The 12,189-nt window shown below is 35.9% G+C and overlaps 1 non-coding gene across 1 annotated transcript; it reads right to left on the reverse strand.

Moving 5' to 3' along the window:
* Positions 1-4,650: 4,650 nt before the first annotated feature.
* Positions 4,651-4,724, reverse strand: TRNAI-AAU. The gene has a single exon. It is a non-coding gene; the product is annotated as a tRNA-Ile (tRNA).
* Between the last annotated feature and the right edge of the window lie 7,465 nt (positions 4,725-12,189).

The raw sequence follows: 12,189 nt of genomic DNA on the forward strand, positions 1-12,189 counted from the left end.
TTACTAAATGTGTACTTTTGTGATAATTTGGTTTAAGTAATCATAGTTTTGCAAAATTTATTCTAAAATTATACAATAAAACCAATAAAAGATATCACCGATATTTTAATATTTAGAAAAATCGATGCAGTTATAATATTTTGAAAGTATTTGTTTAACAGAATAAAGTACACAATTTGTCCAGATATCTAGAAGGTTATTGATAACCGAAACTTCTAATGTAGAACTTGACTTAGTCAAAAACAAAACATGTTGTGTGCGTTGTGAGCGTCTGCGTTATACCGTGTTCTCGTAAAAAAACAAAACATGTTGTCATGCAAAATCTAATCTCAATTTTTTTTGCTGGGCAATATATACGTGCTGCGATGTGATGAAAGTTGACCTGCAAATAATGCATTGAGAATCTTTCCCTTTGTTCTGTTTTTCTGCCGTTATGCAAGCAAACTAGGAGAGCTCATAACAAACGAAACCAAGTTAAGGTCGTTCATGCAAATTAAATATCGTTAGCACAAAAAATACTCCCTCCGTCACTAAATATTTGACACATGTTTGATCGTTTATTTTATTCTATTTTTTTAAATATGTAAAGTTATATATATGAATAAAAGTATATTTAACTATAAATGAAATGATATAAAAATAACTAATAATTATATAAATTTTTGAATAAGATAAATAGTCAAACATGTATAAAAAAGTTAATGGTGTCAAACGTTTAGGGACAGATGAAGCGCTATATTAACGAGTATGAAGGTTAGCCTAACTCTTCTCTAGAAAAAGCATAGCTTCGCTATCGCTCCGGACCACAAGTCACACCAACATCTCTGCGTACGTATGTACATACGGGCCTAATACAAATATGTCGTATATACTATATACCTCCGAGATACGCACTGGTCTAGCTACAGAACAAAGAGTCCACCCTTAACATGTACAAAAATCCACACTCAATATATTTTTAAGAACATTACTCTATATATGTAATTATATATGTAATGTAGTTTATCTCACATGTTTTTACTAGAATATATTACCTTCGTTTTATATTATACACTTTCTAGTTTTCTCGGGATTTAGTTTTCTCGGGATTTATAAGGCTACCATAAGAAAATTTCTTATGTACCCTTAAGTTTATCTTTAATCCACTATATGCCTATACATTTTGTCGCATCCCTTATATATATCTCTATTCCATAGTTGGCCATGAGTTGGTTGTTATTTTTTTTTCTAAAATAATTATATTGCCCCTCTCACCCCTATGTGCAACCTACATCAAAATTACGAATTTCAGTGTGATTGTTTTACTTTCTATAAAATCAAAAGTCACAAAATTGTTTGATGTGAAATTTAAATTTTGAACCAACTTAAATAATGGTTGAATCTAGAATTTTTTTTTTTGCACCAAGAAATTGAATACTAAAATTACATTTTATTTGGTTTCAAATCTTGATGAAAACATTGAGGGGTGATATGGTTATTTGGATGAAAAAAATAAAAGTCAACTAACAGTTAACTCAAGATAGAAGAGATCAAAACGAAAGCTTATGGCAATATATGAGAATGAGACATTTTAGGCCATAAAAAGGATCGAGAGAAAACTCATAAGTATACAAGATGTTTTCTCACACTAGCATCCCCGTCTTTTCATTTATGTTTGTGCTTATAATCCAAAATTTAAATTTTTAGCCTTAAATTTAGAGTCTTTTAGTGTAGTTTTTTTTTCAGATTTGGTTTTTAGATTGCAAAGAACACATATATAAAAATTTTATTCAAACATTATATTTCATATGCAAATATTTGCTTGACTTTTTTCTTAAAAAAGGTCTAAAACTCTTGTAATATAAAATGAGTGGAGTATTGCTAACTCGTACGCATGTACACAAAGCATACGTAGACGCGTATGTAAATACAACATGAAGAAATAGACATGTATGACAGTATGACATACACAGGAATACACGATACGTATATTACATGTATGACTACAGCACATTTGAACGGATACCTACAAGTTGGCTAGCCTGAAGAACTAGGCATGCATCATATGCATCGATGCATATATATGCATTCACAGAACAGAACAGAACTGAACTGAACTGAACTGGCACTGCCCTTCACACCGGTCAATCTAGCTGCATCGTCGTCCTTCGTTTGGAATTTCGAACCATTCATGGCAGTGTCTCTGTTGGATCAAAGATCAAGCGAGAAGCTCTGGCAGCTCAAATGCTGAGCCATAGTTCGCAGCAGCTGATCCTGATCGTCAGCGTCATGGAAGATCATGCCGCCATCTGGTTGAATCGGTCGCTTGGCGCCATGGACTCATTAGCACCGGAGAAGCTGCAGCCTGCGTGCGCTGTGCCGTCGACGGAGACCGCCGGCGCCGGCGCCGGTGACGAAAGGAGATGGTTGCGATGATCCCGAAGAAGATGCTGTTGTGTTCTGTTAGTGTTACCGCTTGATGAGTTGATGGTGGTGTCTTCCTGACGAACACCCTGCATATCACCCACTCACTCTGCCCACAAATAGAGCGCGTGATTTAGAATTGTTTGAATTTATCAAATAAAACTGTTCAAGTTCAATGAAATTCTGTTCAAATTTAGCCAAGATGACAGTCAAAATTTTGTGTTTCCATCCGTGCGTTGCAACTTGCAAAATCAAGGATGCCACCTGGACGAGAGGAGCATTTCACTCACTCGAACGCCTCCTGCGAGCACCGACGCCGTCGCCGGGGAAGAAGACGAGAGGGCGCCGCCGCCGCCGCCGTGCAGCAGCCGATACTCGTGCATGACCCAGCTCGTCTTCTCGCCCCTCGGCGCCCTCTCCCTGTAGAACACAAGCGTCTTCTTCACCCTCATGGGGACGTCGCCGTCGCCGCCGTCGTGGTGCCGCACCGCCTTGTCCTTCCCCGTCGACTTCCAGTACCCGGCCGCCGTGGCCCTGTTCGTCCTCAGTCCCGACGGGCACCTGAAGCTCCTCGTGCAGAAGAAGTACCCGCACCTCTCCTCCACCTCCTCCGCTCCCGTCACCGGCCCCGCCGCCGCGTCACCTGGCCATGAACGACGACACATCAAGCGATCGAGCTCCACTCTAGCTGCATCCTGCATGTGCATCATTGCATATGTGTTTGTGCATGACTAACGCGTCGGCGGCGGCGGCGGCAGAAGCTCCCAGGGCTCGGCGCCGTACAGGTCGACGTCGCGGACGGCGGCGGAGGTGAAGCCGGCCTCTGCCGCCTTGCGGGCGAGGTAGTGGGCGACGAGATCCCCGTCGGTCGGGCAGAACCGGAAGCCCGGAGGCAGCGGCGGCGAGATCGCCGTTGCGCCGTCTCCGGCCATCCCGAAACCGCCGCGCGCTCCCATGGCCGGCGCGACGGCGCGAGCAATTGCCGGTGCAGCTAGCGTGCACGCGATCGAGCACATATTTATAAGCGATCTGAGCTCGTATTCGATCTGAGTGTACAGCCCAGCCGTATTATTTCGCTTGTTCTTTTATAAGTCAAATTTTAAATTAAAAATATTTGTATTTTTATCTTAGTTTTAATCATACTTTTAGATTTTGGATAACTAATTAAAAATAAAAATGTATATAAGTTTTGCCTATAAATTATTTTTTAACGTTAATATGTTAATTCGGTTAATTTCAGTGTGCAGTTCATCTCTCTGGCCAGACCATGCATGGTTTATTTTATCTCCGAGAGGTAGGTGATGGCATCACGGTGTTCTGATTATGCAGCAAATCTTTAAAAAAAAATAGAGAACAAATTTAAACTAGTCGATTCATATTTTAATAGATAACATTGTTAATTTTTTACTTATTTACTTATTCATTTTATTGAAAACTTACGTAATTATTATTTATTTTATTATGATTGAATTTATTAATAATGTATTTAAATTATGACTTACGCTACCGTATATTTACACTATTTTTGAATGATCAAATATATATAAAAATATCAATAGCTCCATCTAATGAGAAACAGGGAGTGTTTCTTAAATTTAGTATGGTTATCGCCTGTAACAGTGTTACCATTGAGTGGTGTATCTAGGGGTGGGTACGAAACCCCACAAAAGAAAATCTAATATAAGGCACATATATATGTAAAAGAAAGAAAAAATCTGATGAAGAGAAAAAAACTCATTAATAATAAGTGATGGTATTTTTTTGATATTTTATTATCATATTATATTTTTAGCATGGTACATTTATGATATTTTAAAAATTATATAAGTTGAACCATCCCAGAAAACACTATGCGCCTGTCATGCTATATAAAACCAACCAAACAATCTTTTAAAATTGAATGTCCTTCCACTTCAAAAAAAAATTGAATGTACTTGTGTTTACTGCTTAGTGAATGTATGTTTACAAACTGTATCGTAACAATAAATAAAAGGAAGGATCCAAAAATAAAGGTTGGTGGATTTATTTGCCAACAAATAGAAGAAAGAATAAAAAGTATAAGAAAAATAAAGGTTAGTGGGATCATTTGGACTTTGCACCTGTCATACTCTATAAATCAATAAAACATTGTCTTTTTAACTTGAATGACCTTGTGAGTTTAATGGGTTTATGTGTAAACAAATGAAACTAATAAAAAAATTAAGGGTAAACAAATAAAATGAAGAAACACAAAGGTTAACAAAAAATTGGCCCATGCAGGTCTCGAACCTGCGACCTTCGCGTTATTAGCACGACGCTCTAACCAGCTGAGCTAATAGGCCTTCACATTCCGCGTAGCAAGTGTCCAATTGATGATGCCAATCCTATGGCATAATTAGTCAATGACATACTTGGTTGACAATAGATTTAATTTCGTGAAGCAGCATGAGAAGTAATTACTGGATGTAGCGTTCATCAGTTGTGATTCTATGTAATATTAGAACACTAGTCACCAGTGTGTCATCGCAACAAGTTCTACATCTATACACCTCTCTCGCAAGGGCATGGGGGATTGCGTAGAAAAAATAATGATACACCTCTCTGGCTACAGCTGCTGAGAAGCTACCACGAATTAATAAGGGTGATTGTTTATCTAAGCCAAACAACATATTAATAAACGAAAAATAATTTATAAATAAAACTTTTATATATGTATTCTTAGCGGTCTAAAATTCAATGCTAGAAAATAAACTACGATATAAAACCAGAAAATCAACTCCAAATTTAAGACTGAATTTTAAATTTTACTAGCTTATAATCATAAAGATGGGAATGAATACACAGCCTTGGATGCGTGACATCTTTGCTCTAGCATGAGAGGAGGAGGCAAACATGTAGCCCCAAATGACTTGCCGGCGGCATCACCCACCACTGCTCATGCAGCAGCGAAACGGCACCGGCAATTCATCCTTGGCTACACATCAAATGCTGATCAATTTGCCCTCCTCCCCACATGCAAGAACTCAAAGACGTCGCTCGCTCGCTCAACAGAAGCAGATAGATTAATCAAGCCATGGATGGAGCAAATGCAAGAGAGAGATCGATGATACTACTGAATCAGTACATGATTCACATGCATTATTGCAGGCTGCAGCTACAAGAAGCAGCTTAACTAGCAAATCAGGCATAGTGTGAGAGGGAGGAACACAGCTGCTAACTGAAGAGAAGAGAAGAGAAGAGACGGAGAACCTATAGCATTTGCTTTGCACAAGCTAGTGTAAGCATTCATGGCGCCTTTTATACAGGGAATGACTGAGGTGAGAATGCGATATCGCAGCAACGTTTAGGGGTGTTTAGTCGGCGAAAAAAAAAATTTTAGATATTACTTTAAACGATTTGACCGAATGTCGGAAAAAAATTTCAGACACGAATAAAAAAACAAATTTCGCGGCTAGTCTATAAACCGCGAGATGAATCTTTTGAGCCTAATTAATCTATCATTAGCACATATACGTTACTGCAGTACTTATAGCTAATCATAGACTAAGTAGGCTCAATAGATTCATCTCACGAGTTCTCTCATCAGTATATAATTAGTTTTTTATTTCATCTATTTAATGCTCTATTTAAATGTTTAGAGATTCAATACGATGTTTATGTGCTAAAATTCCGGCCTGGATCGATGATCTTGGAGTGGCCGGTATGTGCAGAAATCCGGCGATATGACGGCCGGACGATCCTGGCCGGATTGGACAAACGGCGACGTGGAAGGGCAGTAGCAATTAATGGCTCTACTATGGAGGCCACAGGTACAGAGGTACCCGGCAACCGTTCATATAGTCTTAGGATGATGAATAAAAATTAAGCTTCTGTAAAATCCCATCCTCTATTTTTTTTATATCATCCATATTAACAGAGAGAAACTATATATTTGAATGTTTTTTCTCACTCTATCCTTAAAAGAGATATGAAAGATGTCATATATAGATGATCTGCTAGAGTACAAAGAGATACGAATGATGAAACTATTTTAAATGATCGTCCAAATGAAGATATAGATAACCAAATGTAGATGAGCTGCTGAGGAGATGTTTAACGTCCCGTAAATGAACTGGCACTTATACAGCTGAGATAAAACATTTGATCAGCGGGAAAAAAAACTGAAGAAACTCCCTGATGAATCAGGAATCAGAAAGCAGTTAGCACCCCAGCTAATCACGAACTTGTTGAAGCTCTAGGTTTATTTTCTGTCATCCGTACTGCTGAAAGCAGATGGTATGGCATGGGCAGTGAATTCGGCAAGCATTACGTAGACATGATCAGTAACTCAAGTCAACTCAGAGCAGTAGGGGAAGCTATTGCATCAGATCATGCGTGAATGCTGGGAGATATGGCCAGTACTCATCAGTAATGCAAGTTCCTGCTGTTCCCTAGTGTTGATGTGTACTAGTACTGCAGATGCCCAAGCAAAAAAGCCGGGGAAGCTGGGCATTGCCCATTGTCTAGTCAAAACTAGGGTTCTTTTTACTACGTTAAATTTGTGTCGACCAGTGTTTCGTACTATTCGGATTTTCATTTTCTTTATGGGAAAGTTGTACGGAGGACAATAACGAAACAATGGAAATTAGGTCTGGTTTAGGCCTAAAACATCAAGTTTTTGAACATATATTTAAAGTATTAAACGTAGTCTAATTACAAAATAAATTTCAGATTCCGCTAAAAAACTGTGAGACGAATCTTTTGAGCCTAATTAATCCATCATTGGCACATGTTAGTTACTGTAGCACTTATAGCTAATCATGTCCTAATTAAACTCAAAAGATTCGTCTCACGATTTTCCCCATAAGCGTGTAATTAGTTTTATCGTTCATGTATATTTAATGCTTTATTTAGGTGTCTAAAAATTTGATGTGATGTTTTTGAAAAAAAATTTAGGAACTAAATGTGGCCTTAGTTACCAAAAATTTTTGGCAAAGATTAACGTCAAAGTTTGACTAGATGTTGGAAGGGGTTTTCGGACATAAATGAAAAAAACGAATTTCACAGACGAATCTTTTGAACCTAATTAATCTATCATTAGCATTTATGGCTAATCATGCACTAACTAGGCTCAAAAGATTCGTCTCATGATTTCCTCTATAACTATGCAATTAGTTTTTATTTTCATCTATGTTTAATGTTCTATTTAAATATCCAAAGATTCGATGTGATATTTTTAAAAAAGCTTTTTCGAAACTAAACATGACCTTACTAACCGGCAAAAAGGAACGTACGTAGCTTTAGTTTAAGAGCTTTACTCCCATCATTCTTTGTGTACCACGAGATACTATACTAAAATCTTCATCTTCACTCGTGCTATTCACCCCACGATCAAGATGGTTCTAAAACTGTTGGTGATAATACATTGAACGATCACCAAGCTTATCGTGAGGTGGATAGTATTAGTGGGGATATTAGTATCTCACGGTACAATAGGATGGATGAAAGTAAAACTCTTACTTTAAATATAATCAACTTGGAAGTTATGTACTACAATTTAAATTTGGTTACGTAATTAATAAGTTAATAGGTAAACGATGAGAGTATTAATACCGATTAATCATTCTTATGTATCTTTACCTTATTAAATTTCGGGGCCTAATGTCAAATTTTGCCTATCAATTGTTTGGAAACTTCTATAGTACATGCTAGTCATTAAGTGAGTGATTATTTGGCTTATTAAAAAACAAACAGTATATTTACAAATAAAAATAATTTGTGAGTAAAAGTTTTATATATGCGTTCTTATCGATCTAAAAGATAAATCTAGAAAATAAACTATAATAAAAAAACCCCAAAATATAGTCCAAATTAAGGTTTAAAAAAATTAAAATTTGACTTATAAACAAAAGTAGAAGAAAAAGATGGAGTTATTAGTCAATTCTTGCAAAAGAACGATTTAATTAATTGATACAACCATCCCCTACCAAAAATTTGGTCGAAGGTTCGGCACTGCTAAAGTTTTGGTAGGGCTTCAAACCACACCAAAACACGGCCTTGTCAAAATAGAGTTGTTATTTGATTTAATTGTCTAAAAATGAGCCGATACAAGAGTAACAACACAAGCATTTGTTTTAAATACCTTGCTAAAATTTGGACGTTTTGCTAGCTAGCTTTTTTCCATACTTGAGTAGCGGTAGCTACCAAGAAAGTATCACTGTCTAAAAGGCTCGCTCAAATCAATCACTGTTGCCTCTTTCTTTCACAGACATGGCAATGTACTCTACTGGCAGTACAAGTATTAGCCTGCTAGGTACTCATCCATCCAACGAAAAACCAATTCTTCGATTTTTCATTACCAGCATTTGACCATCTGTTTTATTTAAAAAAATTTTAAAAAACTAAAAATTTAGTCACATGTAAATTATTATTCATAATTTATCATCTAATAAAAAATAAAAATATTAATCGTAATTTTTTTAAATAAGATAAATAGTTAAACATTATAGGTAAAAAGTGAAAGATTGATTTATTTTGAGATGGAGGGAGAGAGTACGCCATGTTTAGTTGATAAAAACTTTTCCAAAAACATCACATCGAATCTTTGAACATATAAATAAAACTTTCAATATGCATAAACATTAAAACTAATTACACGGTTTACGGGGAAAATTAGGAGACGAATCTTTTAAGTCTAATTAGGACGTGATTAGCCATAAGTGCTATAGTAACCAATATATGCTAATGATGAATTAATTAGACTCAAAAGATTCGTCTCGTGGTTTCCAGCCAGAATCTGAAATTTGTTTTGTAATTAGACTATGTTTAGTACTTTAAATATATGTCCAAAAACTTAATGTGATGTTTTTCAAACTAAAAGAGGTCTAAAAAGCATGAGCCCGGAATTTCGTGGCACACCATCCTTGGTTTTGCTGCTACTAAGATCATGTTTGGATGCAAGGGAATTTTCCACGTCACATCAAATGTTTGAACACTAATTAAAAGTATTAAATATAGATTATTAATAAAACCCACCACACACTCTGGACTATTTTACGAGACAAATCTATTAAGCCTAATTAATCCATGATTAGCAAATGTGATGCTACAGTAAACATTTGCTAATCATAGCTTAATTAGACTTAAAAAATTTGTCTAATTAAATAACAATTGTTTATGCAATTAATTTTGTTATCAGTCTATATTTAATACTCCTATTAACGTCCAAACATCTGATGTGACAAGGAACTTAAAAAAAACCCTAAATCCAAACTGCCACTAATTGTCTGCTCAAACACATGTAGTTTTGTAGGATTTATGTCTTCCTCGTAACAAAACTAAAGGTTCGTAGTATTTAAGCCCTGTTTAGATTTTTCTAACCGAAATCATTTTTTTATAAAAATCTAAACAGGGTTTAAATACTATGGAATTGTTGATTGTCATTTTTTTACCGAAATCATAACCGAACAAAACTAAAGGTACATTTTCTTCTCGGTTTTTTATTTTTTGAGAATTATTTTAATTGGTATGTTTACAAAAACCAAACTACTATTAAACCGAACAAGCCAATCCAAATAAAAAAGGGAAAATTCCAAGAATATCATTATATTTTTGTAAAATTAAAAATATCATCCTAACCCACACGTCATTGACTCATATGGGTCTCACATATCATTAAGATACCCATGTCATATCTTCAACTTTACAACACGGCTTTCCAAGATCCCCTTTGATAAGGGGACATACCGAGCACCACCCTCTCCAACACACCCACTTCCACACTATCTGAAAGGAGGAGATGAGACATATTAACCTAGGATTGGATATGGATCGACCCACAATATAATTTAGCTAGTTAACTTAATGAACTAAGTTGATATTAAAAATGAAACTGAGTTCAATTTATTAAACTACAACTCAACCTAAATTACTCAAGTCTATCTATAAGATAACCACATTAATAGAGAGGGAGGTGAGACATGACATGTAGGCCCCATGTGTCAGGATGAAAATGAATTATATAGTTTCCAATCTGATCAGCTCAAAATAGGATAATTGTAAGGATATGACAAATAGATTTTAAAACCCAACCACCATCGGTTAGCAAATGATAATCCTAAAATCTGACAGATATACATTGTTTGATTTTTCTTACGAGGATTATCCGATAAGGTGCTATTTGGATATCCATTTTTATAGACCAAATGACCCCATCATATGATTGAACCATACTATTACAGTCAATTCAATTTAGAGCATAATTGGCCTCATTGTTCGATGCTAAATTAGTGTATATCATTCTTTATCTATTGTTTATAAATACACATGATATCTGATAATTATCGGCCCAAGTGCAATTTGTGCCCATTCTGAGTCGACAACATTTCTTATATATCTGCACTCACACCGAATCATTGGTCCGAATTATCCGCTCTATTTTTTGAGTGTAAGGTCAACGAAAAAACTTATAGAATTTTTTTTAGCGTTGGTCCGCTGTGAGAATACTACGTTTAGTTAGAAATTATGTACTTATTCTAGTTTCTTTGTACTAGTTACCAACTTTCTATGTTTTTCCACGTCTTCAATGGTTTCAGTTATTTATTACACAAACATTTTTATCGAAATACATTGTTTTCCTATTCATGTTCCGCAAGTAAATGATAGAGCTACTTGTGTACATACACAACTATATAAATTATTAGTAGGTCTTGTATGATTTATTTGCGGAACATGAATAGGGAAACGAAGCCATCCATCTACAAGTAGCAATGAGCCAATTTGTACGATTAGTCAAAATCTACCAGGCTAATAATCCAAAGAAGCTCAATGCGTCTTGCCCGTGCAGTCGTGCGTCATATCAAGGCATAATCGGGGTTTCACAAACTGAAACCACACAACAGCGAGGTCACGATTACTGACAATAATCACATGAAAACCAAACGAATTTAAATTCAGCTTTTTTAATAAAATCATCGTGATTTTTTTGAAAAAAATCATCATTGTATTTTTAATAAAATCATAGCGGTTTTAAGAGTCAAACCACGTGACAAGAGCAATTATCGTGCACTAGGTAGCAATTAACATCACTGTTAAGTGAGAGACAATAATCGCAGTATCTATGACAATAATCATAACGGTTTGTACAATATCTGTCATAGCAGTACAACCGATTATCTTAAAAACCTAACATACCATCGGAACCGTGTACCCTAAAAGTTATGGAGAGAATTAACGATATCTCACTTTATAGAGTTAGATTTTTTATGTCACGGTACTATACAACTATTAAAACGATACGTGATAAGACCTCAATAAAATATCACTTAAAGTATCTGAAGCAGTATTCAATTATTTTCTTCACCCAACACACAGGATATAGCCCAGCCCAGAGTTTCCGGATAGAACGGACCAGCCCAGCGCAGGACTGCAAGTGCATATGCAGTCCAACGCTGAGCTCTGTCCAGGGTGGGTGTTCTAGTTAATTGAGAAATATATCTATCGAGCGACATTTTAAACTACATTTTAAACTCTATTATATGAAGTGATTGCACTGGTAACTGAATGGTCCTTTCCATTTTTAAGGAGCATGCCTCTCCTTAAAATTCACTGCAGCCTATGCAAATACCTGTGTATACGGCAGCCTATGCAAATAACTTAATTTTAAAATTAAGGCTGAAAAACATCCAGAACTAAACGCTCTGTTCAACAAGATTCATTAATCAGGTTGCGTTTTACATCGCATATTGTAAACCTTTTGTCAATTTGGAATGAAACAACTGTTTCATTCCACGGACTGCTGGAATATTTGAAATTCCTAATGCATCCATT

Source organism: Oryza brachyantha, chromosome 9 (genome assembly GCF_000231095.2).
Source record: "Oryza brachyantha chromosome 9, ObraRS2, whole genome shotgun sequence".
Lineage (NCBI taxonomy): Eukaryota > Viridiplantae > Streptophyta > Magnoliopsida > Poales > Poaceae > Oryza > Oryza brachyantha.